We start from the raw sequence: 26,028 nt of genomic DNA, 5'->3' as shown, positions 1-26,028 counted from the left end.
ATCTGGTTTCTTTTTCCACCTGACCCGCCCTAGCCTCCCCAACATGCGTGCACAACTTTTTTCCAAGATGGATTCCAGCCCAGAGGCTTGTGGGGGGCCTTGGCATCACATATTATGGGGTGGTGCCCCCTCCTTTTTGACCCCCGAAGAGCCTTTCTGAGCAGGTACAGTGTCTCCTTGGCCCCAAGGATGGGAAATATGTGACCTGTTGATCCTTTACGCAAACAAGGGTTAGCCCCTCTCTGTCCCTGCCATGACTGTTACCTTAAAGCAGGGGTCCCCAGCCCCCCGGGGCCGCACAGCAGGAGGTGAGCTGCGGGCGAGCGATGCTTCACCTGCTGCTCCGCCTTCCTCCCCATCGTGGCCTCCAGAAGCTGGAAAAGGCAAGGGACACATTCTCCCCTGCTTCAGGAGGAACTCATCCCTGCTAACGTCTTCATTTTAGCCCTGGAAGGCCCGTTTTTAGACCTCTGACCTCCAGAACTATAATTTGTGTCATTTTAAGCTACCTATTTGTAGTGATTTGTTATAGCAGCAATAGGAAACTAATGCAAATATTTTGTTAGAAATTAAAAGTGAGAAATTTTAAAAATATTAATTTATTTTAAAATAATAAACGATCACAGGTTAGCATAAATTACTTTTTTGGGGGGAAAATAACTATTTTCCAACTATTAGTGAGAAGACTACCACTGCTGTACATTTTTATAAATCTCTTTTAATGTCTGGCTTCATAGAAAGTACCTGGATTCTCGAATTACCTTCTGCATTCAGTCTGTTGTGGCATAATGTGTCATGTACCCTCTGAAAAACTCCCCCGATACTCACAGAGAAAGAACATTAAAAAGGCAAATATCATCTTAATATTATTATAAAAAATAGTTTTGGCCTCATGGATTACCTAGAAGATAGGCCTCTTGGGGGGACCCCACTTGGAGAACTTCTGGGCTAGAACATAGCCACATGGCCACACCTAGCTGCAAAAGAGTCTGTGAACTGCTTCTTATTCTAGGGGCCAATTTTAAAAAGTGAGGGTTCTGTTATTAAGGAAGAAAGGGAGAATGGATATTAAGAGACATTTTGAAATTTCAGATTCTTTTTTTATATATTATTTTATTTTATTTTATTTTTTTGAGCGTGTTGGGTCTTTGTTGCTGTGCGCGGGCTTTCTCTAGTTGCAGCGAGTGGGGGCTACTCTTCGTTGCGGTGCACGGGCTTCTCATTGCAGTGGCTTCTCTTGTTGCACAGCACAGGCTCTAGGTGTGCGGGCTTCAGTAGTTGTGGCACGTGGGCTCAGTAGTTGTGGCTCGCCGGCTCTAGAGCGCAGGCTCAGTAGTTGTGGTGCACGGGCTTAGTTGCTCTGCGGCATGTGGGATCTTCCTGGACCAGGGCTCGAACCTGTGTCCCCCGCATTGGCAGGCAGATTCTTAACCACTGCACCACCAGGGAAGCCCTCAAATTCTTATTATATCAAAGTTTGGTACCCATGGTGGGTAGACAATTGCCAAAATGTTGGTTTCCCTTCTCCTTGTCCTCACATTAGCTAGGAAAAATGGGCATTTCACTTAGACTGCATCCTTCAGAAATACCTATGAAAGGGACTTCCCTGGCGGTGCAGTGGTTAAGAATCTGCCTGCCAGTGCAGGGGACATGGGTTCGTGCCCTGATCTGGGAAGATCCCACATGCCACGGAGCAACTAAGCCCGTGCGCCTCAACTACTGAGCCTGTGTTCTAGAGCCCACGAGCCACAACTGCTGAGCCCGCGTGCCGCAACTACTGAAGCCTGAGTGCCTAGAGCCTGTGCTCTGCAATGAGAAGCCACCGCAATGAGAAGCCCCCGGATTGCAACAAAGAGTAGCCCCCGCTCGCCGCAACTAGAGAAAGCCCACGCAGCAACGAAGACCCAACGCAGCCAAAAATAAATCAATTAATTAAAAAAAAAAAAAAGAAAGAAATACCTATGATGGAACACAATGGCATATAGGTGGAGTCATAACTGCAGAGAATTGCATTTTTAGCATTTGTAGGTTAATTATATGAAATATCTTTTGTTTGGTGCTCACAGGCAGCTTTTTGATGTCATGTTTGGGTCTTTTGAACTTAACAATGTGCTTCCTTTCCTTGGGTAGGAGTACAGTTGGAAGTGAAATGCGATTTCAGCCCAGCTTTGATTCATAGTTGTTCTTTATGGGTTTGAAAGTACAAGGGGAGTGACATTTCCTCTTGGTCATTTTGTAAACAGTTCCCACTTCTCCCTGGCAGCATCCTGTTGCTGAAGAATAACCCAGTTCCAATTTACGATGTGAAAGAGCAGTTAGGAATATTTGTGCTAAAGAGCTTATAGTTTAAAAAAATGTATATAAATACAATAAAACTGTTGGGGCTTAAGTGGCATGATTTATTTGGAGCTTAATAGAAAGCTTAATACTGATCTCATTAATTGATGGTATGCATTTAATGCATTTTTAGTGCTATCCTCATCTTTAAATCAATTATTGTAATAGCTTTTGGGTGAATGAGGACTCAGGAGATATTTTAACGTCCCACATATGGTTATTTCAGCCTCTGAAGTGGGAGAAGCCTTTGTGTCTTTCACACCGTTGATTGTCTGTTTTCTGACTGAACTGATTGAGAAGGGAGTTTTGGGTTTGGGATGGGAGTGGGTTGGAGAAGAAGCAGAGAAGGTAAATTTAGAGGCTCAAGCACTTGGGGAAAACGTGTGCCTGGTTGGAGGCCACGCTGGGGTGAGTACTGTGGACAAGAAGAATGTCGCCTGCCATTTTATTAAACAAAGGATGTTGTGGCCGTAAAGCCATTGGCCACTGCAGCTGCCCAGACCTCGTACCCTGAGGGGAACTCAGGATGGAAAAACACAGGCTGCCAGCCATCAAGCCACCAGCCACCAGAGTGCAGTTACCGCCATGGGGCACCCTGAAGGGAATTCAGGATGCAGAAGAATAGGAACTGGCCCTAGATAGTCAAGATGCATATCAAAGGAATGATTTCAATAAGCCCAGACTCTTGCATCTTCCTCATATGTAAATTAACCTGAGATGTCTGATTTTTGTGATTAGTGTAATCTTTTGATGTTCAACTAGAATTTTTTTTTTTCAGTAAAAATTCCTGTATCTTCTGGCTCCTCCCTTGCCTCTTTGAACGAGTTCCTCAGAGCTATCTGCGAGGCTGCCATCCCGGGCTATAGTCCTCAGTAAGGTTTCTGGATAAAACATAATTCTCAACTTTTAGGCTGCGCATTTTTTTTCAGTTGATAGTACTCTGGGGGCCAGAGAGGGTCATTGCAGTGTCTGGTGACCTTTCTGAACTGGAGCTGAGAAGGGCTGTTTTCCTCACTTTGCTGTCTTCCCCAGAGGCCCCTGAAAACCACCCAGTGGTTGCCAGTTTCTGTAGTACCTTGTGGTATACAGTGTTACCAGGAATTGGGTTGAAACCCTGGTTAACACAGAGAGTGCAAACAATTTTTTGTAACCTGAACTTGCGGGACCGAGACCTGCCAGTACTAAGCATCCTGCATCTGGGGAGCTCAAAGTTTTTAGCAACTAGCGTCGTAATGGTAGCACTTATTACCCATATATGAGCATAATAGAAAAATTGTAAAGCAAAACTGGTAAGAAGGGTATCCCTATTAGTTTTTGAATATATTTCACATCATCACCTGGTGACTCTCCGAGCTGGCTGCCCCTGAGAAGCGTGGCTGCCCGTGGTGCCCTGCCCTCTTTAGGGGGTTTACGCTCATGTCCCCTCCACGTGTCACCCTGGTCTGCCTTGGGGTGGCAGAGGTCAAGGTGCTGGTTAAGAGAAAGTCTTGGTTAAAAGGATGTGGTCATTTATTGCAGCAGCTGGTGATCGTGCAAACATGGGCTAGAATAGTTTCTGATACTTTAAAATAAGCCCAAAACAACTGTGTTAAGATTGCAAAACAGTGCGTGTGTTGATTTGTCAGCTCCTGCATTTACTAATCACTGAATGTAAACAATTTCTCTGTGTGAGAGGCTCCACTAGTGCAGGGCCAAGAGCAGTGCCTTATGGTATTTTCTCATCAGCTCTTTAGTGGGCCTGGAGACTTCCTGGCCTCTTGGCTGGCTCAGGAGGCATTTCAGGATTGTAGCCAGCACTCCCAGGCCTTCAGACACAGGTCATTGCCTTTTGCACAGACGGCCCCAGGGTGTTTTGGAAGCCATGTGTGACTTTAAGGAAAAGATTAGAGTCTCTCTGGAAAGAGGCAGAAGCATGTATACGAACTAGCTGCTTTGGGGAATTTTTTTATTCTCTCGCTCTCAGTTCTTCCTGATTTCCCGGCTGAGTCCCACAGCAGCTTTTGCACATGCCTACTTCCTTTTTGAATTCCTGGCCTCCCCCCGAGCCCAGCTCATGGCACATGCCCTCGGAAGCAAGTCTCGGAGAAAGAGCCTGCCCTCTCCCTTCTTCCTCTCCACCAGTCTAGCTGCCGTTTTCCCGGCAAGTGTCATGCTGGGCTGGTCCTGAGCTTCATCGTGTGTGGGCACATCTTATCTCTTACTCCCTCACACATCTCCTTTTGTCCTGCCCTCCCCTCTGTCCGGTGCCCAAGCATCCTGCTGTTACATTTAGAACCTTGTGGTACAATTCTTGAAATGCACCAACTGTCTCATGCCTCCATGGGTGTCTTTCATGTTGAGACCCATCCATTCCCTCAAGGGCCCGCTTCACACATTGTAATCTGATAGTCGTGCCTTGAATATTCACAAAGCATTTGTTGACCACCTACTGTGTGCATGGGAGCTGGGGTGCAGATGCCAGGAGATACAGAGATGGGTTGGACTGTTTGTGCTGTTGGTAGAGAAGGGGAGAGAAATGTGGGAACAAACAGAGATTACTCCTAATAAAAACATGAACCAGCTATAGTGAGGACCCAAGGGGAGAGGGAGCACCTGTGCCCTGGAAGATGTGGAAGTGGGCCCCCGGGACAGGAGGAGAGGGTCATACCAGCCATCAGCCAGAAGCCAGTGGGGGTTTCCTATGTCCCCCTTTGCTGATGGCATTTCACTGTGACTAGTGTAGAGCAGAGGGACACCTCTATAACTAAAAGATCTCTAATGGTGGATTTGGTTCACTGTGGCAGGTGGTTGGAAAGAAACATTGAGGGCTGTAGATATCCCTAAAGTAACACATGGGCAGGTGCCAATTCTCTATATCTTTGGGGCCAGGCTTTGACCTAAGAAGATAAGCAGTCCTTGGTATGGTTTCTCAGCGCTGGAGGGCTTCTTTATATTCTTCTGCTCTAAGAATTTGTTGGTTACATACTCACTGCTCAACAGCTCAGATACTTAGATGCCCTACTTCTGTGGAAAGGCCTCAAACACTAAGTCTCAGGATGAGGCTAAATCACAAGGTCCTCCCAGTCCAAACCAGATCGTGTTTTAAGTTTCAGTGGACCTTTGACTTTTTATTCATGGATGGTACTTATCTCAGTTTGTAATTGTGTGTGTGTGTAAATACCTCTCTACTCTTAAGTTATTTTAAAGACAAGAACTGTTGCTTTCTCTTCAACCTTTTATCCATTCTGCCTGCACTGGGCTTGGTCTACAATAAGGAAAGAATGAACAGGACAGACACCCATCCAGAGAATTGAACTTCTCTGTCAACAGTGGTTTGCACAGCACAGTCTGAGAATAGATAACTGACTTTTTTTTTTCATTTTTTTAAGTTGAGGTATGGTTGATGTACAATATTATGTAAGTTTCAGGTGTACAACATAGTGATTCACAAATTTTAAGGATTGTGCTCCATTTGTAGTTATTATAAAATATTGGCTATATTCCCTGTGTTGTACAATATACTTGTAGCCTATTTTATACCTAAGAGTTTGTACCTCTTAATCCCCTGCCTCATATCTTGCCCCTGCCCCCTTCCCTCTCCCCACTGGTAACCACTAGTATGTTCTCTATATCTGTGAGTCTGTTTCTTTTTTCTTTTTCTTTCTTTTTAATTTTGGATAACAGACTTTTAATTTGGTCAAGGAAAAAGGGCAGAAGAAAGTCATCATTTACCAAAGTCCCTTCCAGCAGATGGTGTTTGCAAAACCGAAAAGGTCTTTTCAAAATAGAATGTGCTTTGATGGAACAGATCTATATCCGGGTTGTAGTAGTGTTTATATGAATCTATACATGTGATAAAATTTTATAGAACTGTATGCAAAAAAAGGAGACAGGAACTGTACATGTAAAAACTAATGAAATCTGAACAAGGTCTGTAGTTTAGTTAACAGTATTGTACCAGTGTCAAGTTCTTGCTTTTGATACTTATATTGTGGTTATGTAAGATAAGAGGGGAATACATGGGAGCTTTCCACTGTTTTTGCAACTTCTGTGTGAGTCTAAAATTATTTCAGGAATTCCCTGGTGGTCCAGTGGTTAGGACTCCGCACTTTCCCTGTCAAGGGCACGGGTTCAATCCCTAGTTGGGGAACTAACCGTAGATGTGTGGCGTGGCCAAAAAAAATTTTTTTTTTCAGAATCAAAGGTTAAAAGAAAAATACAATGAGATACCACTACATACCTATAGCTAAAAAAAAAAAAAAAGGCAAATGAAACAAAAATAGATATTACCAAGTGCTGACAAAGATACAGAACAACTTGAACTCTCTTGCATTGCTGGTGGGAATGTAAAATGGTACAGCCACTTTGGAAAACATGTAGTTTTTTACAAAGTTAAATATATACTTACCATACAAAATAGCACTTTCATTCCTAGGTATTTACCCAGGAAGAGTGACCTCTGTTCACACAGAAACCTGTAGGCTAATATTTGCAACAGCTTTATTTTTTTAAATATTTATTTATTTTGGCTGTGCCTTACTGCTTGCGAGATCTTAATTCCCCTGCTAGGGATTGAACCCGGGCCCTCTGCAGTGAAAGTGCAGAGTCCTAACCACTGGACCGCCAGGGAATACCCAGCAACAGCTTTATTTCTAACTGCCCATAACTGGAAAAAACTCACATGTCCTTCAACAAGTGAGTGGATAAACAAACTGGACATCAATGGACTATTACTCAGTACTAACAAAGAACAAACACAACTATGTGGATGAATCTCAAATGCATTATGTTATGTGAAAGAAGCCAAAAAGGTACATTCTGTATGACTCAAAAGGGTACTTACTGTATGATTCCATTCGTATGACATTCTGGAAAAGACAAAAGTATAGGGTTAGAAAACAGATCAATGGTTGCCTGGGGCTGGGAATGGGGGAGAAGATTGACTTACAAAGGGCATAGGGAACTTTTTGGAATGTATGAAATAGTCTGTATCTCAGTTATGGTGATGATTACATGACTATATGTTTTGGTAAAAACTCATGCATGTAAATTATACCCCAGTAAATCTGACTTTAAGATGAAAACACAACCACCAACAAAAATGAATAATTAATGATGTTCTTTGGCTTAAATACCCATGAAGAATTCAGTGTCTGTCACTTGTCCATGATTTGTAAGGATTTGTGAAGTCATTGGTTATATAAGATGTCTCGTTCAAACACAGGAGTGTAGCCTCTTCAGTACTTTGGCCTCTAATTGAGCAATGGAAATAACTATCACCATAGAGATGGATGCTCTAATCTTTTTAAACAGAATGCTGCTGGGAGATTAAAACAAAAGCTTCTGGTTCTTGCTTTAGCGGATGCAGTCTTTAGTATGTGAATATTTAATCAGATGTCACTCTGTCTCCTCTCCTGGCTTCTTTGCCATTAAAACAGTCATTAATGGTGTAGACTTCTGTTTTGGATTGTTTTAAATCTCAGCCATAACAACTGTGCTGTGATTTTTTTTTTTTTTTTTCCCTAGAAAGGATGAGAAAATATCCTATTGGGGAAACCCAGTGTTTTGATTTGATGGGAGGAAGGAAGGCTAACTTCAGCACTACAGCCAGTATAATTTAAATATAAAACTCACAAATGTCTACAGCAGGAACTAGAAGATTCAGACTGTAAATTCAACGCCCTGGAGCTCTGAAGCAGTGTCTCTTGATAACCACCATCCTTTGTAAATCGAAGTCAAAATTTGAGTTTTAAAATAATTTATTTATTTTATTTATTTATTTTTGGCTGCATTGGGTCTTCGTTGCTGCGTGCGGGCTTTCCCTAGTTGTGGCGAGTGGGGGCTACTCTTTGCTGGGGTGCGTGGGCTTCTCACTGCGGTGGCTTCTCTTGTTGCGGAGCACAGGCTCTAGGCACGTGGGCTTCAGTAGTTGTGGCACGCAGGCTCTAGGGTGCAGGCTTAGTAGTTGTGGCTCACGGGCCCAGTTGCTCCGCGGCATGGGATCTTCCCAGGCCAGGGCTCGAACCTGTGTCCCCTGCATTGGCAGGCGGATTCTTAACCACTGCACTGCCAGGGAAGTCTCCTCAAAATTTGATTTTGAAGGAGGATTTAACTATGAACTGTTAACTGTGATTTGTGAGGTTGAAGGATATAACGTCTACCTTTATGGAATAGATTAGCTGGATAATGCATGTGAGGTTACAACAGTCTTTTCCCAGCAGAAGACCCCTTGTTAATTTAAAACCAGGGTTTACTAGATTGGCTTGGATTAAATGCGATCCAGTAGTCTTTTTCAGCTGAGCAAACACTTAATCATTAACCACATGTTATGCGTGTTATGAGGGGTTGGGTTTGCACAGGCAAATAAGCCTCAAGCCCTGTTTTTAAGGAGCTCACCATCCAGCAGGGTTGACAGAGCTCTGTGCAGTCCCCTTAAGGTCAGCTGCAGGGGAGACCCCTAAGGAGGAGGCCCTGACCTGGGATGCATCACTTGAGTTGGGCCTTGGTGTGTAAGGAGGCTTTTGTTTGGTCCTGAAAGAGAGCGCCCAATTTTTCAGGCAGGAGGAGACAAGTGCTGTATGAAAGCTTTTGTGATCAGGGAATCATGACATTGAAATGGGGCAAAGAATTTCTTCCCTTCCTCCCCAACTAAATAAGTGTTAAAGTAAAAGCTATATATATATATATATATATATATATATATATAAAATGTATACAGTAAATATTCAGATTATCAGGAAAGATATAAAATTATAAGTAATTTACCCCCTCTATTAGTTTCTATTGCTGGTATAATTAATTACCACAATGTCAGTGTTATGAAACGACACAAATTTATTATCTTAATGCTTCTGCAAGTCAGAAGCCCAGCATGGGTCTCACTGGGTTAAAATCAACATGTCCGAGGCTTTTGCCCTTTCCTGGCTTCAAGAGGCTGCCAGTGTTCTTTGGCCCATGGCCTCTTCCTCCATCTTCTCTCCGACCATTTTTTTGTAGTCAAATCCAGGAAAGGGTCTCTGATTTTAAGGACCCATGTGATTTGACTGGGGCCACCTGGATAATCCGGGCTACTCTTCCCATGTCAATATCCTTAATTTATCACATCTGCAAAGCCCCTTTTGCTGTGTAAGGTAACATAGTCACAGGTTCTGGGGGGGTTAGGATGTGGACGGGGGGCCGTTATTTTGCCTACCACATCCTCCCACCCTTATTCCTTTTGTCCTTCCCACTGGTAAATTATTTGGATACCAAAGCTAGCATATATGTAATATATATTTATTTATATATGTTTATTTAAGTTTTTAATCCCATGTTTGATCATACTATGTAAAGCTATACCTTAAAGCACTTTCCTTTTATTAGCATTCACTGAGCTACCTGTTTTATTGTAAGTGCTGTAATTGGATTCTAGTTAGTAGCTGTTACTTTATTTTGAAGGTCACAAATAATGATGGAGTGACCATCATTGGACATACATCTTGACATTCTTTTCCACACATGTCCTTAAGGAAAATACACTGAACTGCTGGAATTAGAGTAGATGTGGGTTGTTAGTTTTGAAAGAAGATTTTGAGAAATTAATAAAAGGGAAAAGGAATGCATAATACTGAAGAAAGTAAGCTCTTTAAAAGCCTTAAAGAAAGAAGCGAGCATTTGTTTATGGTTTATTATGTGCCAGTCACTGTGCCAGAGGGTGACTTCCTTTTCTTCACGTGATATTCCACTGTGGTACCGAGAGAGCGGTTGTTAACCCCAATCTGCCGCTGAGGGAAGTGAGCGGTAGAAGCTCGTGCAACTTGCCCCAGGTTGCAGCTCTAGGGTTCACATCACCCTTCCTCCCTCAGGGACAATGGGGACCTCTTAAAGTTATATCCCCTACATCTTAGTCCTCCAGTGTGGGCAGCATACCCAAATGGTGACCCTTTTGATACCCTTAGATTGTTTAGCTCTTTGAGTATTTGAGGTGCCCTCATAGGCATTATTTTCACTTAACAGAAGGTCTCACAGAACGAGTGGCTTTTAACGAGTTTTAAATGGAGCACTGCTAGCGCACAGCACCCTCGGGGGCGTCACGCGTTGTGGCCGGTGGCTCTGGCTGGGCAGCTGGGTCTGCAGCGAGTGGGTGAGTCCACCTTCAGCCAGCCCTCCGCGAGTTGTCCCTGACGGGCTCTGTCTTGGGGGATGACGTGGGCCTCGTCCGTCCCAGGCTGAGCTGGGGCTCACGGTAACCAGGGCAGCTGCTGGTCTGGAGGCCTTGTCACAACAGAAGTTCTCCTGGCACTGGTCGCTCTGGGATGTTTGCGTGTTGGTGTTTGAAGCTCCTGAAGCCCCTAGATGAGGCCATTTAGGGGTGCTTCTTCAGAAGAGCTTCCACACACCAGGTGCATGTAGTTGCTGCCTTGGTCTGGCCTGGCAGGCCCAGCGGTGGCTGGTAGGTGGTGATTACCAGGCTGCTGGCTGTTAGCCACCTCATTCTGGAAGAGGGCAAGGGGGTTGGAGTCCACGGTAAACTGACCTGGATGCAGTGGTGGTTTTGCCACCGGGATCATAAAAATCAGGGTGTTATGTACTGTTCAGGGTGCACGGGTGACTTCGACGGCTCAGGCCTTATTCCACTTGCTCTCGTACAGAAGTGTGTGCAAAATTGTGTGTATTGCTTCTCCAGAGTGAATGGTTGTTGATTAAAGGGTTTCAGAACCGCCTGCTTTTTAGCCTGTTTAGCTCGGCTCTAGCTGGCCTGGGCCCAGGGCCTCTGTGTTCCTGGGCTTCTGTCGCTTAGAATAGCTGCATGGCAGCACAGAGACAAGGGGCTGTTTGTGTGAATTCAGACCAGTGGCAGCTGCAAGAAAGGAGAGTGATAAAGTCCTTCTGTTTTCCTTTCACTGAACTCTAAGGGCTACTTTAGGATTTTTATAACATTACAGCGTTCCTTAGGAAAGCTTGACTTGGAGCATTTATTCTAAGGATTTTAGGGATCTTTTGTGAGGGGAGGTGCTGTCTGTCAGAAGGACCATCTGACAGGGATGGAACTGTTGGCTGGACCTAGCTACCATCGGGCTGTGTGATCTTGTGCCAGTCACTCCCCTTCTCTGGTCCTGTGAGCCAGGGAGCTGGGACTAGATCAGCCAAGTGATTCGCACTCAGTACCAGCACTTTGGGTACTGGTACGCTGGTGCTAGGACCCTGGGTCCCAAATGACATACTTTGCTGAGGATTTGGAGCCCAACAGAGCTGCTTCTGATTCCTGGGTCACAGCACTTTTTAGCTCTGTGAGCCCAAGCAAGTGACTTCACCTCCTCGGCCTCCGTGATCAGATGGGGATAAAGTCACTTGGATCATGGGGTGGTCGCCAAGATTCAGTTCAGTTAAGTGAGGTGCTGCGCGAGGAGGTCACTTTGCCAAGTGGCTGGGTCCTGGTTAGGGTGCAGCTAAGTGTGGCCGCCGTTAACTGTAAGCTGCGTGGTATGAGGGCCTTGCAACACCCCTTTACTTCTTGTCATAGAGCGAGTGCCTCCCGTTAGCCTTGATTACAGTGAAAAAGATTCTGATAACTGTGGACCAGTGGGAAGTCCTTTCTCCCAGGGTTCTCTGTTCTTTCCTGTTACTTTAATTTGCTCCTTGAGGAGTTAGTGACCGACCTGTGAGGTCTGAGGAGTGGGTGGGCTCTGCTTACTGGGCTTCCCTTTAGGAAGATGATTCTATAACATGAAACAAAGCTAAAAACAAACATGGTCCAAGGGACTTCCCTGGTGGTCCAGTGGTTAAGACTCTGTGCTTCCACTGCTGCGGGTGAGGGTTCGATCCCTGGTCGGGGAACTAAGATCCTGCATGCCGAGTGGCGACGCCAAAAAAAAAAAAAAGTGGTCCAGATGGCTCAACTTGGGGCTTCTCAGTTTGGAACTTTGTTACTTCAACATGGCTTTTTCATGGCTCCTAATTTTTGTTATTAGAAGACAAATTTATGAGGCGTAGACGATGCAGAGGAAAAATGCAACTCTTTGTTTTCCTTGAGAGAGAATACAGGGATGTGTAAGGAGGAAGGCTTAACCTCTTCCCAAATATGTATTGAACTCTGCTATTTTTAAGACATTTGGAGATGCAAAAATGAATTCAACTGATGTAGTCCTTGTCGCCATAGAGATTGGTTTATTGGAGCAGGGCAGCCATTAAATTATAGAAATAATGATTTAATTATAGTTGTGATGGTGCTAGGAGAAATACTGTGTATAATTATTGTGCAGGGTAGGATCGCATATGATAGGGAGATCAGAACATCACCCTGGGGCAGTGGCTTCTAGCTTGGGATCTGAAGGATGAGAGGGGAGTGTGCCAGGGGAGATGAGTGCATCTCTCCAGACAGAAGGAACACATGGGCAAAGGCAGAAGGGAGCTAGGCTCCTTAGAGCGACTGCAGGAAGGCCAAGGTAGCTCAGAGGCCAGCAAGCTCTGGGGACAGAGGGATATGGATCATTCAGAGAGGTTGGCAGGGGCTGGACATCCAGGATCCAGAATTTTTTTTTTAATTTAGTATTTATTTTATATTGGAATATAGTTGATTTACAATGTTGTGTTAGTTTCAGGTGCATAGCAAAGTAACTCAGTTATACATATATACATATCCATTCTCCCTCAGATTCCCTTTCCATATAGGTCGTTACAGAATATTAAGTAGAGTTCCTTGTGCTATATAGTAGGTCCCCATTGATTATCTATTTTTTATATATATAGTAGTGTGTATATGTTAACAGGATCCAGATTTTATTCCAAAGAGCAGTGGGAAGGATTGAGCTAGAAAAGGGCCTTGATGCAATTTCATATGTGTTTTTAAGAGATCACTCTGGTTTCTTAGTGGAGCTTAGATTTGGGGGCTAGGAGCATAAAAAATAATGGGGAGACCAGTTTGGAGGCTTCTGCAGCCATCCAGGTTTATTATGATGGCCTGTTTCTCAAGTGTGGAATGGAGATTAATATTTAGGAGGCACAGTGCACAGGACCACCAGACTGACAGGATGGGAGATGTGAGGGAGGGGAAGGAGCCCAGCTCAGTTCCAGTCCCAAGCAACTGGGAGAACTGTGGTACCATCTGAGCAGATAGAAAATTTGGGGGGATTGTGGTTTGGGCGGGGATGGAGATCTGCTGGACACACTCCTTCTTCTTTGGGGATGTGTTCCCCCCTAGATGTTGTGTTGCTTGCCCCCCATCTCCCTCAGGCCTCTGCTCAGATGGCCCCTTGTTAGGGAAACCTTTGCGGACCACGCAGTGGTCCTCCCCACTGCACCTTTCACCGTCTGACAAATTGTTTATTTTCTTATTTCTTTAGAGTGTATATCCTCTTAGGAGGGTGTGCGCTTCTTAAAGGCAGGAATTTTTGTTTGTTTTATTCCCTGCTGTGTCTATAGCACCTAGAACAATGCCTGGCGTGTAGAAAGCCTTCAATAAATACTCGTTGAATGAATCATGAGTTTGATTTTCATTCTGGTTTTAATATCCTTTTCAAACTTGAGTGACTTTTAATTAACCTGAGGCTAGAAAGAGGCGTAGTGACACTGTTCATTTGACATATCAAGTCTTTTTTTTGTTTGTTTAGGCAGGATGAGTAGAAAAGTTTGATTTTCTTCTTTTTTTTTTTGCTTTTTAATTTCCGTGTTAGAAATGATAGAAGAGGGCAGTTATGAAAATATTTGAATATCACATCTTTTAAAATCCTTTACAGATCAGTATAAACATGTAGCCCTCCATCTGATATATTGTTCAGATTTGGGGCTAAATTATAGCACATTGTAATTCCTCTGAGCTAATTATTTTTCTGGGAGCGGTCATTGACTTTTTGATTGCATCTTTTTAATTGCTAGGGAGGGGTATGGAGGTTAGGATCCAAACTCCCTTAAAGTAGAAATCTGAGGGCAGCACAGGAAAAAAACCTTTTGTCAGAGATATTGCTGGATCCCTGGGTCTCTACACAGCCAGTATTTTGAAAGTACTAGTAGTTCATAAATGGTTTCCTGAAATCTTTTTTACTTTGGGTTCTAAATCAATTGCTATCACTTGTAAACAGGATCTATACTTGTGAAAGAGAAGGCTGTATATGTAAATAAATGGTTACGGGTACAGCTGTTGAAGTCACACCTCTGTTTGAATCCCACCCCCTCCCCTCCCCCCCAATCACTTACTAGCTTGTGACTTTGTACAAGTTACTTAACCTCTTTCTTTAAAATGGGTATTACCAAAATTGTTTTATTATTTGAGGGATTAGGGGAAGACAGATATTCATTATTGTTACCATTTATAAGCTTAACATAATTGATGGTATTACTAAATGGGATTTAAATGTAGACATATCTTAAAGAGAACTGTGTTAGAGGGTATAATTGGCTCACTCCAGTGTTCCCCAAACTTGCCTGAACATAAGAATCGCCTCGAAGTGCTTGTTAAAAATATAGATTCTCTGGCAGCACCCAGATTTACTGACTTAAGTCTCCAGAGGAGGGGCCTGGGAATCTTGCAAAGTAGGTAGGGTGATGACACATCCTGGATTTTGTGAGACTGTCCTTGCTTCCAGATATTCTGCTTGGTAGATTCTAGACGTGTGTTTATACTTGTCAGATTATATCCCAGTTTTTAGACAGGTAATATGTCACCGTTTATATAGGCCACCTTATTCAGAATCTTCTCTCTAATCAAAGCAGACGTAACATGCTTCTGGCTTCCTAGGAACATGAGAGGATTTATAGCTACAGCACAACAGTGTTTGGTGTAAGTTACTCAGCTTTCTTGGCTTTCTTTCTCTTTACAAAACCTATCTGATTTTAGTAATCTGCTCTGTGAAATATACTCAGGGACACCGTCAAGTATCTTGATGGCCTTCTGTCCTCCTGAGTCTCTAAGGCGTCAGTTACTCCAGGCTGTCAGAGTGGCAGTGACCGTGGACGCAGTGACTCTGCAGGGGGGCGAACCCCAAGCTTTGTTCATTGAAGGCCAAGCCTGCAGAGCTGCTCTTTCCTCCTCTGAGAGCTGGGAACCAGGAAGGAACGTTTCACTCCACTGCACTTAGGACAGCCTGTTCTTAATCAGCTGTTACTGAAAAACAGCATTTTGTTGTTTTCACACAAGCCTGCAAGTTCATTTCCCTTCTCTGGCCCAGGCAGTAACTAATCATTTCCCCATCAGTGACAAAGGAAGATGAACATCTAAAACTTTTTATTCTGAAAGCTGAGCTTTCTGCAGACATCACAAGTGGAGTTCACACCTCTTTGAGGAATACAGGATTCTCATTGTCTCTAAGGCGGTACCTCTCCATGCCAGGTGGGGCTAGGGGTAGCTGTTTTTTCATATAAGTCTATGAAGATTTAAAGAATTTCCTCCAACAGCCATTTTTCATATGGTTTCATACTGATAGTTTATTTCAGGTTGGACTTAATGGTATCTTTCTCTTTATATTATCGTGGGAGAAATTGATTTATGGTGCGAATCTTACTTGGGTGATAAGTTCATTTTCTGACCTGCGACGAATCAATCTACTTTTTGGAGCTCTTGTTAAAGTGGAACAGTTGATGTGCGTTTGTAAATTTGCACATTTTTACTTTCTTAGCAAAAGCCTGTGAGGTCTGGAGGGCATCTACCTAAATACATTTAAAGCTGAGGATCTGGATATTGAAATGGAAGGCATTCCTTCCTTTCTTTTCTGCCCCAGTATTCTCACATGACAAAACTTTGCGCGGTATTAAGTAACAGAATCCTGAAATTTTAGTGAATTTAAGAACAACTCACTCAGAAACTGTTGTGAAATGCCGGCAGATATTTGTCATCCTGTGGGCGGACCTAAAGGACTGAACCTTCCCGGTATTAAAGGCAGGAGGCGGGTCTTTGTGCAGGTGAGTTTGCCGCCTTCTTCTGTCACGTGGGCAGATAGCAGGAAGCAGGAGGAAGCAGGCCCTCAGTGGGGACTCCCCTCGACTCCCTCAGGAGCTCAGCTATGGGATGAGTCTGGGCCTGCATTTTTCTTTCCCAACTTCTCTCGCTGTTCTGGCTTTTTTTTTTCTTTTGTCATCTGAAAATCATCTTTGTGTGGGGAGAGGCTGGAGGTGGAAATTTAAGAGTCTTCTTTTTACAAGGAGTAGAGATGATTACCCAGGTAAGTGGTGTTCTGATCAGTCATAGCCACAGATTGATACCTTGTCAGGTGAGCTGCCTCTTGGGGAGGGGGGAGTTTGTGGAAGGACAGCCAGGCAGCTGGGCACTCCGGTCCTGTTGACAGGGAAGAGGCAAGGCCCACGCCAGGCATTTCTAAAGTGCAAATACAGCACGTAGTAAAGACACCATCTTGGTCCACAAAGCAAGACCTCTGGTTAAACAAACTAAAAGCCATCCAACCAACCAATTCCTCCTTTCCTCCAGCAAATATATGTATACATACATACAACAGAAATGGACAGTGATGGAAGAGGTGCAATTTTAACTTTGTTAAATACCCATACTTAAAATTGCAATTGTTTATGTAACTATGTATAATTATCTAAAAAATAGTCCCAAGGTTTTTTTGCTAGGGTTTTAATGATACCATGTATTTTAACGTCTTTCCACATTGTCTAACCTAGGAACATAGGAACCCGAGGTTCCTATTCTACCCTTTTTTTTTTGAAACTCCTGCAGCATGGAATAGACGACAGAACACCTTATAAGGACTTAGAGACGACCTGTTGAATTGGATTGAAGCATGACTCAGTCCATTTATGTAGGTGGAGCTCTGCCTTACTTGCTTGTGGGTGTGCACATATTCATGATGTTTATTTACAAGCTGTCTTAGCTAAAGAAATGCCTGCCAATTTTTCTTAGTCTGTGTGTGAATCATATGGAATTACCTCTGCCAATTAATTTCTTTAATTAAGCCAGAGAAGAGGGAAAAATCAAACATGTTTCATTAAGTACTCTGCCTAGAGTAAGTTAAAAATGTAACAAAGCACCTTTGTGTATAATACAAAATTGTGTATAAAATGATGTCTAAAACAGATAATTGTAAATAGTTGAATTCTCAGATCATTTCATTTTGGTCAGAATGGTAGTTTGTGGACAGGTTTCCCTCCTCGTCTCTAGTCCTCAGTATTGAAGGGAAGGTCCCAGGGATGTGCTGTGAATGGACAGGGAGAGGAGTTCCTCTACGTGAGGTGAGAGGCACGGGAATGGGAGGCACATCAGGGCACATTAGAGGAAGCATAGGTGTTATCGCCAGCACATAAATCACGAGTGGATGACAAGAGATGAATATGGCGAGGCTGGGGGGTACTCCATGAGGATCCTGGATGTCCAGAGAGCATGTTACTCTTTGGATTTTAAGCAGGAAGGGACAAAATACAATTTCTGCTTTAGAAGGTCTCTATACCTTTTTGGATTGTGGGCTGAAGGCTACGACAGCAGTAGCAGCTCCAATTGCTCCTCCCCCAGCCCTCCCTCCCTGTCTCTGGTTTATTTCCTTGGAAGCACTTGTCACCACAGTACACAGTGTATGCTTTATTTACTTGCCCTTTGTCTGCCTTTTTTAACTAGAATGTAAACTTCCCGAGGGAAGGGATATAACTTTTCCCACTGCAGTATCTCCAGTGCCACCACCATGCCTGGCAAGTAACAGGTACTCAGCAAATAATTTATTAACCAATCAAATGCATGAGTCAGTTTCTGAAATCAAAGTGTGTCATTGTTCTCCTCACAGATTTTATAAGTGATTACAAATGGAAAAAATAGTAACAAATCAGTGGGGAAACTGGACAACACCGTAAACAAGGGGTCAAAATTAACATCACCAATTAGGGCTGGTGAGTGTCACATGCCTCTGGATGTCATATCCCAGCCAAGAAGGCCGAATCCGAATCTAATTGTGAATAAACACCAGAGAAACCTAAATTGAAGGATATTCTCTAAAATAGTTGGCATGTATTCCTCGAAAATATCAATGTCATGAAAGACAAAGAAGCTGAAGAACTGTTTCAGTTTAAAGGAGACCCAAGTTAAATGCAGTTTGTGATCCTATGCTGGGTCCTGGGCAAAAGAAAACTTCCATGAAGGACAGACATTAGGATGCTTGATGAAAGTGAAATATGCAAAGGGGGGCCGGGGAAACAGATTGTGAGCTAGAGTGCTTCAGTGTAATTGAACTCTGGATAAATTGTCATGATTCAGAAGCTATATCTCTGGGTGGCTTGAGCCATGCCTCAGGACCCAGGGAAGCAGAAGAAAGATCTGTAGGGGCAAGAACCCTAGAGTGGGATTCCGGAGACCTGGCTCTGCTACTGAAGCCGAGGGGCCACGTTTCTTCTCAGAGGTTGGAGTTCTGAGGCTCAGAGACTCTCTGGCTCTTACATAACTTTGAATCTGAGCAGCAGACTTAGTCCCAGTGCTGTGAATTTTAGGCAGAGGTGATAGGAACACCTACCGGTTAACTGTGGCTGCCTTTTGGGCTGGGATTCAAAAACCAATGAAAGAGGAAGAAATAAAGACAGTAACTGACAGGGTAACCTGTTTATTAGCACTGACGTTCTTCTTCTTACTTGTCAGTTTCTTCTTGGTGAATACTCAGAGGGAGGTGGAGATAGAGAGAAGAGCTAAGTATTCAAAACATACAGTTTGGGGAGAATGTATGATCTTCCTGTCATTTAGAGTGGTGAAGCTAATTGCAGGGATTTATTTTATAGGGCAGTAGCTTTTAAGCCCAATTCCTTCTGCCTGGTTCCAGGGATCACTGAGACCCAGTGACGATAGATACTCATTGACCCTGAACCTTTCTAGGATTAAAGAGTTCTTTGAAAAATCAGCTAAGATCCCTCATTAAATCTTTATATTTTTCTAACATCTTTATTGGAGTATAATTGCTTCACAATGGTGTATTAGTTTCTGCTGTATAACAAAGTGAATCAGTTGTATATATACATATGTCCCCATATCTCTTCCCTCTTGCATCTCCCTCCCTCCCACCCTCCCTATCCCACCCCTCTAGGTGGTCACAAAGCACCCAGCTGATCTCCCTGTGCTATCCGGCTGCTTCCCACTAGCTATCTATTTTACATTTGGTAGTGTATATATGTCGATGCCCCTCTCTCACTTTGTCCCAGCTTACCCTTCCCCCTCCCTGTATCCTCAAGTCTGTTCTCTAGTAGGTCTGCATCTTTTTTAAAATTTTTATTTATTTAATTTTTTTTTTGCGGTACGCGGGCCTCTCACTGTTGTGGCCACTCCCGTTGCGGAGCACAGGCTCCGGACGCGCAGGCTCAGCGGCCATGGCTCACGGGCCCAGCCGCTCTGAGGCATGTGGGATCTTCCCGGACCAGGGCACGAACCCATGTCCCCTGCATCGGCAGGCGGACTCTCAACCACTGCGCCACCAGGGAAGCCCTAGGTCTGCATCTTTATTCCCGTCTTGTCCCTAGGTTCTTCTGACCATTTTTTTCTTTTTCTTTTTTTTTTTTTTTAGATTCCATATATATGCGGTAGCATACGGTATTTGTTTTTCTCTTTCTGACGTACTTCACTCTGTGTGACAGTCTCTAGGTCCATCCACCTCACTACAAATAACTCAGTTTCGTTCCTTTTTATGGCTGAGTAATATTCCATTCCACATCTTCTTTATCCATTCATCTGTTGATGGACATGTAGGTTGCTTCCATGTCCTGGCTATTGTAAATAGAGCTGCAGTGAACATTTTGGTACATGACTCTTTTTGAATTATGGTTTTCTCAGGGTATATGCCCGGTAGTGGGATTGCTGGGTCGTATGGTAGTTCTATTTTTAGTTTTTTAAGGAACCTCCATACTGTTCTCCATAGTGGCTGTATCAATTTACATTCCCACCAACAGTGCAAGAGGGTTCCCTTTTCTCCACACCCTCTCCAGCATTTATTGTTTGTAGATTTTTTGATGATGGCCATTCTGACCAGTGTGAGATGATATCTCATTGTAGTTTTGATTTGCATTTCTCTAATGATTAATGATGTTGAACATTCTTTCATGTGTTTGTTGGCAATCTGTATATCTTCTTTGGAGAAATGTCTGTTTAGGTCTTCTGCCCATTTTTGGACTGGGTTGTTTGTTTTTTTAATATTGAGCTGCATGAGTTGCTTGTATGTTTTGGAGATTAATGCTTTGTCAGTGGCTTCATTTGCAAATATTTTCTCCCATTCTGAGGGTTGTCTTTTCGTCTTGTTTATGGTTTCCTTTGCTGGGCAAAAGCTTTTTTTTTAAGTTTTAAAAAAATTTTTAATTTTTTCATCTTTATTGGAGTATAATTGCTTTACAATGGTGTGTTAGTTTCTGCTTTATAACAAAGTGAATCAGTTATACATATACATATGTTCCCGTATCTCTTCCCTCTTGCGTCTCCCGCCCTCCTACCCTGCCTTTCCCAGCCTTCTAGGTGGTCACAAAGCACCGAGCTGATCTCCCTGTGCTATGCGGCTGCTCTTAAGTTTCATTAGGTCCCATTTGTTTATTTTTGTTTTTATTTCCATTTCTCTAGGAGGTGGGTCAAAAAGGATCTTGCTGTGATTCATGTCATAGAGAGTTCTGCCTATGTTTTCCTCTAAGAGTTTGATGGTGTCTGGCCTTACATTTAGGCCTTTAATCCATTTTGAGTTTATTTTTGTGTATGGTTTTAGGTAGTGTTCTAATTTCATTCTTTTACATGTAGCTGTCCAGTTTTCCCAGCACCATTTATTGAAGAGGCTGTCTTTTCTCCACTGTATATTCTTGCCTCCTTTATCAAAGATAAGGTGATCATATGTGTGTGGGTTTATCTCTGGGCTTTCTGTCCTGTTCCATTGATCTATGTTTCTTTTTCTGTGCCAGTACCATAATGTCTTGATTACTGTAACTTTGTGGTATAGTCTGAAGTCAGGGAGCCTGATTCCTCCAGCTCTGTTTTTCTTTCTCAAGAATTCTTTGGCTATTCGAGGTCTTTTGTGTTTCCATACAAATTGTGAAATTTTTTGATTTAGTTCTGTGAAAAATGCCAGTGGTATTTTTTTTTTTTTTTGCACTATGTGGGCCTCTCACTGTTGTGGCCTCTCCCGTTTTGGAGCACAGGCTCCGGACGTGCAGGCTCAGGGGCCATGGCTCATGGGCGCAGCCGCTCCGCGGCATGTCGGATCTTCCCAGACCGGGGCACGAACCCATGTCCCCTGCATCGGCAGGCGGACTCTCAACCACTGTGCCACCAAGGAAGACCACCAGTGGTATTTTGATAGGGATTGCATTGAATCTGTAGATTGCTTTGGGTGGTAGAGTCATTTTCACAATGTTGATTCTTCCAATCCAAGAACATGGAATATCTCTCCATCTGTTGGTATCATCTTTAATTTCTTTCATCAGTGTCTTATAGTTTTCTGCATACAGGTCTTTTGTCTCCTTAGGTAGGTTTATTCCTAGATATTTTATTCTTTTTGTTACATTGGTAAATGAGAGTGTTTTCTTAATTTCACTGTCAGATTTTTCATCATTAGTGTATAGGAATGTCAGAGATTTCTGTGCATTAATTTTGTATCCTGCGACTTTACCAAATTCATTGATTATCTCTAGTAGTTTTCTGGTAGCACCTTTAGGATTGTCTATGTATAGTATCACGTCATCTGCAAACAGTGACAGCTGTACTTCTTCTTTTCCAATTTGGATTCCTTTTATTTCTTTTTCTTCTCTGATTGCTGTGGCTAAAACTTCCAAAACTATGTTGAATAACAGTGGTGAGAGTGAGCAACCTTGTCTTGTTCCTGATCTTAGTGGAAATGCTTTCAGTTTTTCACCATTGAGGACAATGTTGGCTTGTCATATATGGCCTTTATTATGTTGGGGAAAGTTCCCTCTATGCCTACTTTCTGGAGGGTTTTTATCATAAATGGGTGTTGAATTTTGTCAAAAGCTTTCTCTGCATCTATTGAGATGATCATATGGTTTTTCTCCTTCAGTTTGTTAATATGGTGTATCACGTTGATTGATTTGCGTATATTGAAGAATCCTTGCATTCCTGGGATAAACCCCACTTGATCATAATGTATGATCCTTTTAATGTGCTGTTGGATTCTGTTTGCTAGTATTTTGTTGAGGATTTTTGCATCTATGTTCATCAGTGAATTTGGCCTGTAGTTTTCTTTCTTTATGTCATCTTTGTCTGGTTTCGGTATAAGGGTGATGGTGGCCTTGTAGAATGAGTTTGGGAGTGTTCCTCCCTCTGCCATATTTTGGAAGAGTTTGAGAAGGATAGGTGTTAGCTCTTCTCTAAATGTTTGATAGAATCCACCCGTGAAGCCATCTGGTCCTGGGCTTTTGTTTGTTTGGAAGATTTTTAATCACAGTTTCAATTTCAGTGCTTGTGATTGGTCTGTTCATATTTTCTGTTTCTTCCTGGTTCAGTCTGGGAAGGTTGTGCTCTTCTAAGAATTTATCCATTTCGTCCAGGTTGTCCATTTTATTGGCATATAGTTGCTTATAGTAATCTCTCATGATCCTTTGTATTTCTGCAGTGTCAGTTGTTACTTCTCCTTTTTCATTTCTAATTCTATTGATTTGAGTCTTCTCCCTTTTTTTCTTGATGAGTCTGGCTAATGGTTTATCAATTTTGTTTATCTTCTCAAAGAACCAGCTTTTAGTTTTATTGATCTTTGCTCTCATTTCCTTCATTTGTTTTTCATTCATTTCTGATCTGATCTTTATGATTTCTTTCCTTCTGCTAACTTTGGGGTTTTTTTGTTCCTCTTTCTCTAATTGCTTTAGGTGTAAGGTTAGGTTGTTTATTTGAGATGTTTCTTGTTTCTTAAGGTAGGATTGTATTGCTATAAACTTCCCTCTTAGAACTGCTTTTGCTGCATCCCATAGGTTTTGGGTCGTTGTGTCTTCATTGTCATTTGTTTCTAGGTATTTTTTGGTTTCCTCTTTGATTTCTTCAGTGATCTTTTGTTTATTAAGTAGTGTGTTGTTTAGCCTCCATGTGTTTGTATTTCTTACAGATTTTGTCCTGTTAATTGATATCTAGTCTCATAGCGTTGTGGTCGGAAAAGATACTTGATAACGATTTCAATTTTCTTAAATTTACCAAGGCTTGATTTGTGACCCAAGATATGATCTGTCCTGGAGTATGTTCCATGAGTACTTGAGAAGAATGTGTATTCTGTTGTTTTTGGATGGAATGTCCTGTAAATATCAATTAAGTCCATCTTGTTTAATGTATCATTTAAAGCTTGTGTTTCCTTATTTATTTTCATTTTGGATGATCTGTGCATTGGTGAAAGTGGGGTGTTAAAGTCCCCTGCTATGGTTGTGTTAATGTTGATTTCCCCTTTTATGGCTGTTAGTATTTGCCTTATGTATTGAGGTGCTCCTATGTTGGGTACATAAATAGTTACAATTGTTATATCTTCTTCTTGGATTGATCCCTTGATCATTATGTAGTGTCCTTCTTTGTGTCTTGTAATAGTTTTTGTTTTAAAGTCTATTTTGTCTGATGTGAGAATTGCTACTCCAGCTTTCTTTTGATTTCCATTTGCATGGAATATCTTTTTCCATCCCCTCAATTTCAGTCTGTATGTGTCCCTAGGTCTGCAGTAGGTCTCTTGTAGACAGCATATATACGGGTATTGTTTTTGTATCCTTTCATCCAGTCTATGTCTTTTGGTTGGAGCCTTTAATCCATTTACATTTAAGGTAATTATCGATATGTATGTTCCTATTACCATTTTCTTAATTGTTTTGGGTTTATTATTGTAAGTCTTTTCCTTCTCTTGTGTTTCCTGCCTAGAGAAGTTCCTTTAGCACTTGTGTAAAGCTGGTTTGGTGGTGCTGAATTCTGTTAGCTTTTGCTTGTCTGTAAAGGTTTTAATTTCTCTGTCGAATCTGAATGAGATCCTTGCTGGGTAGAGTAATCTTGGTTGTAGGTTTTTCTCATTCATCACTTTAAATATGTCCTGCCAGTCCCTTCTGGCTTGTAGAGTTTGTGCTGAAAGATCAGCTGTTAACCTTTTGGGGATTCCCTTATGTGTTATTTGTTGTTTTTCCCTTGCTGATTTTAATATTTGTTCTTTGTATTTCTTTTTTGATAGTTTGATTAATATGTGTCTTGGCATGTTTCTCCTTGGATTTATCCTGTATGGGGCTCTCTGTGCTTCCTAGACTTGATTAACTATTTCGTTTCCCATATTAGGGAAGTTTTCAACTATAATCTCTTCAAATATTTTCTCAGTCCCTTTCTTTTTCTCTTCTTCTTCTGGGACCCCTATAATTCAAATGTTGGTGCGTTTAATGTTGTCCCAGAGGTCTTTGAGACTATCCTCAATTCTTTTCATTCTTTTTTCTTTATTCTGCTCTGCAGTAATTATTTCCAGTATTTTACCTTCCAGGTCACTTATCTGTTCTTCTGCATTGATCCCTTCTAGAGAATTTTTAATGTCATTTTTGTGTTGTTCATCACTGTTTGCTCTTTAGTTCTTCTTGGTCCTTGTTGAACCTTTCTTGTATTTTCTCCATTCTATTTCCACGATTTTGGATCATCTTTACTATCATTATTCTGAATTCTTTTTCAGGTAGAGTGCCTATTTCTTCTTCATTTGTTAGGTCCGGTGAGTTTTTATCTTGCTCCTTCATCTGCTGTGTGTTTCTCTGTCTTCTCGTTATGCTTAACTTACTGTGTTTGGGGTCTCCTTTTCGCATGCTGCAGGTTCGTAGTTCCCGTTGTTTTTGGTGTCTGTCCCCCGTGGCTAAGGTTGGTTCAGTAGGTTGTGTAGGCTTCCTGGTGGAGGGGACTAGTGCCTGTGTTCTGGTGAATGAAGCTGGATCTTGTCTTTCTGGTGGGCAGGTCCTCGTTTGGTGGTGTGTTTTGGGGTGTCTGTGGCCTTATTATGATTTTAGGCACTTTCTGTGCTAATGGATGGGGTTGTGTTCCTGTCTTGCCAGTTGTTTGGCATGGGGTGTCCAGCACTGTAGCTTGCTGGTCGTTGAGTGGAGCTGGGTCTTGGCGTTGAGATGGAGATTTCTGGGAAATTTTCACCATTTGATATTACATGGAGCTGGGAGGTCTCTTGTGGACCAGTGTCCTGAACTTGGCTCTCCCAGCTCAGTGGCACAGCCCCGACACCTGGCTGGAGCACCAAGATCCTGACTGTCAACAGCGTCCACCACAGTTGACCACTCCCTGCTTCTAGCGGCACTCTTCCCACCTAGGGCATCGTGCAGTCTCCTTGCTGCCTCATTAAATCTTAAACCACCAAAGAAAATTACATACCCATTTGCATTAATTATTGAAATCAGAAAGTAATTTTAAAGCGGTGTAAAGGAACAACGGTTGACACAGAATTTGCTGGTTAAATCTGAACAAACAGAAATAAATGCTATTATCAGGGCATCCCAATGTTTTTAACCACTGCTTTGGGTGGGTGGCACAAAGAGGTTAGTATGAGCTTACATTAGCCAAGATAGAGAGATGAAGACCGTCTAGAATAACAGTAGACCATCTAGTGTTATTTTACCTGTATATTTCTCAATGGAGTATATAAATAATGTGTTCAAATTTTAAGGAATAATTTAAAATGCATTATAACATTAATGGAACCCAAATCAGAATCCTTTATAGATATTAAAAGTGTTAAACGTAAAGTGCTTACGTGCCCTGAGTGGTCTTCAAGTGTTTTGATGACAAATTTGCACACTTTTAACTGTTATTTTAAAATCCATTTCCATTTATTTGGTTTG

General features: G+C 42.4%; 1 protein-coding gene across 10 annotated transcripts in view; it reads left to right on the top strand.

Annotated features, from left to right (window-relative positions):
• The window catches only part of SGMS1 (sphingomyelin synthase 1), a 290,473-nt gene that overhangs the window by 98,301 nt on the left and 166,144 nt on the right, over positions 1 to 26,028 (top strand). Inside the window, exon 1 of one of the 10 annotated variants that reach the window (XM_029245163.1) lies at positions 16,271 to 16,448. The exons of the other annotated variants lie outside the window; for them this stretch is intronic. The gene's annotated coding sequence lies outside the window, so the exon portion shown is untranslated. Of the gene's footprint in view, positions 1 to 16,270; positions 16,449 to 26,028 lie in introns of those variants that run through there. 10 annotated transcript variants of the gene reach the window in all.

The sequence above is a fragment of the Monodon monoceros genome, unplaced genomic scaffold (genome assembly GCF_005190385.1).
Source record: "Monodon monoceros isolate NGI ecotype Baffin Bay Population unplaced genomic scaffold, NGI_Narwhal_1 Super_Scaffold_4, whole genome shotgun sequence".
NCBI lineage: Eukaryota > Metazoa > Chordata > Mammalia > Artiodactyla > Monodontidae > Monodon > Monodon monoceros.
The sequence above is the reverse complement of the archived record's forward strand: the minus strand, read 5'-3'. Positions and strand labels throughout refer to the sequence as shown.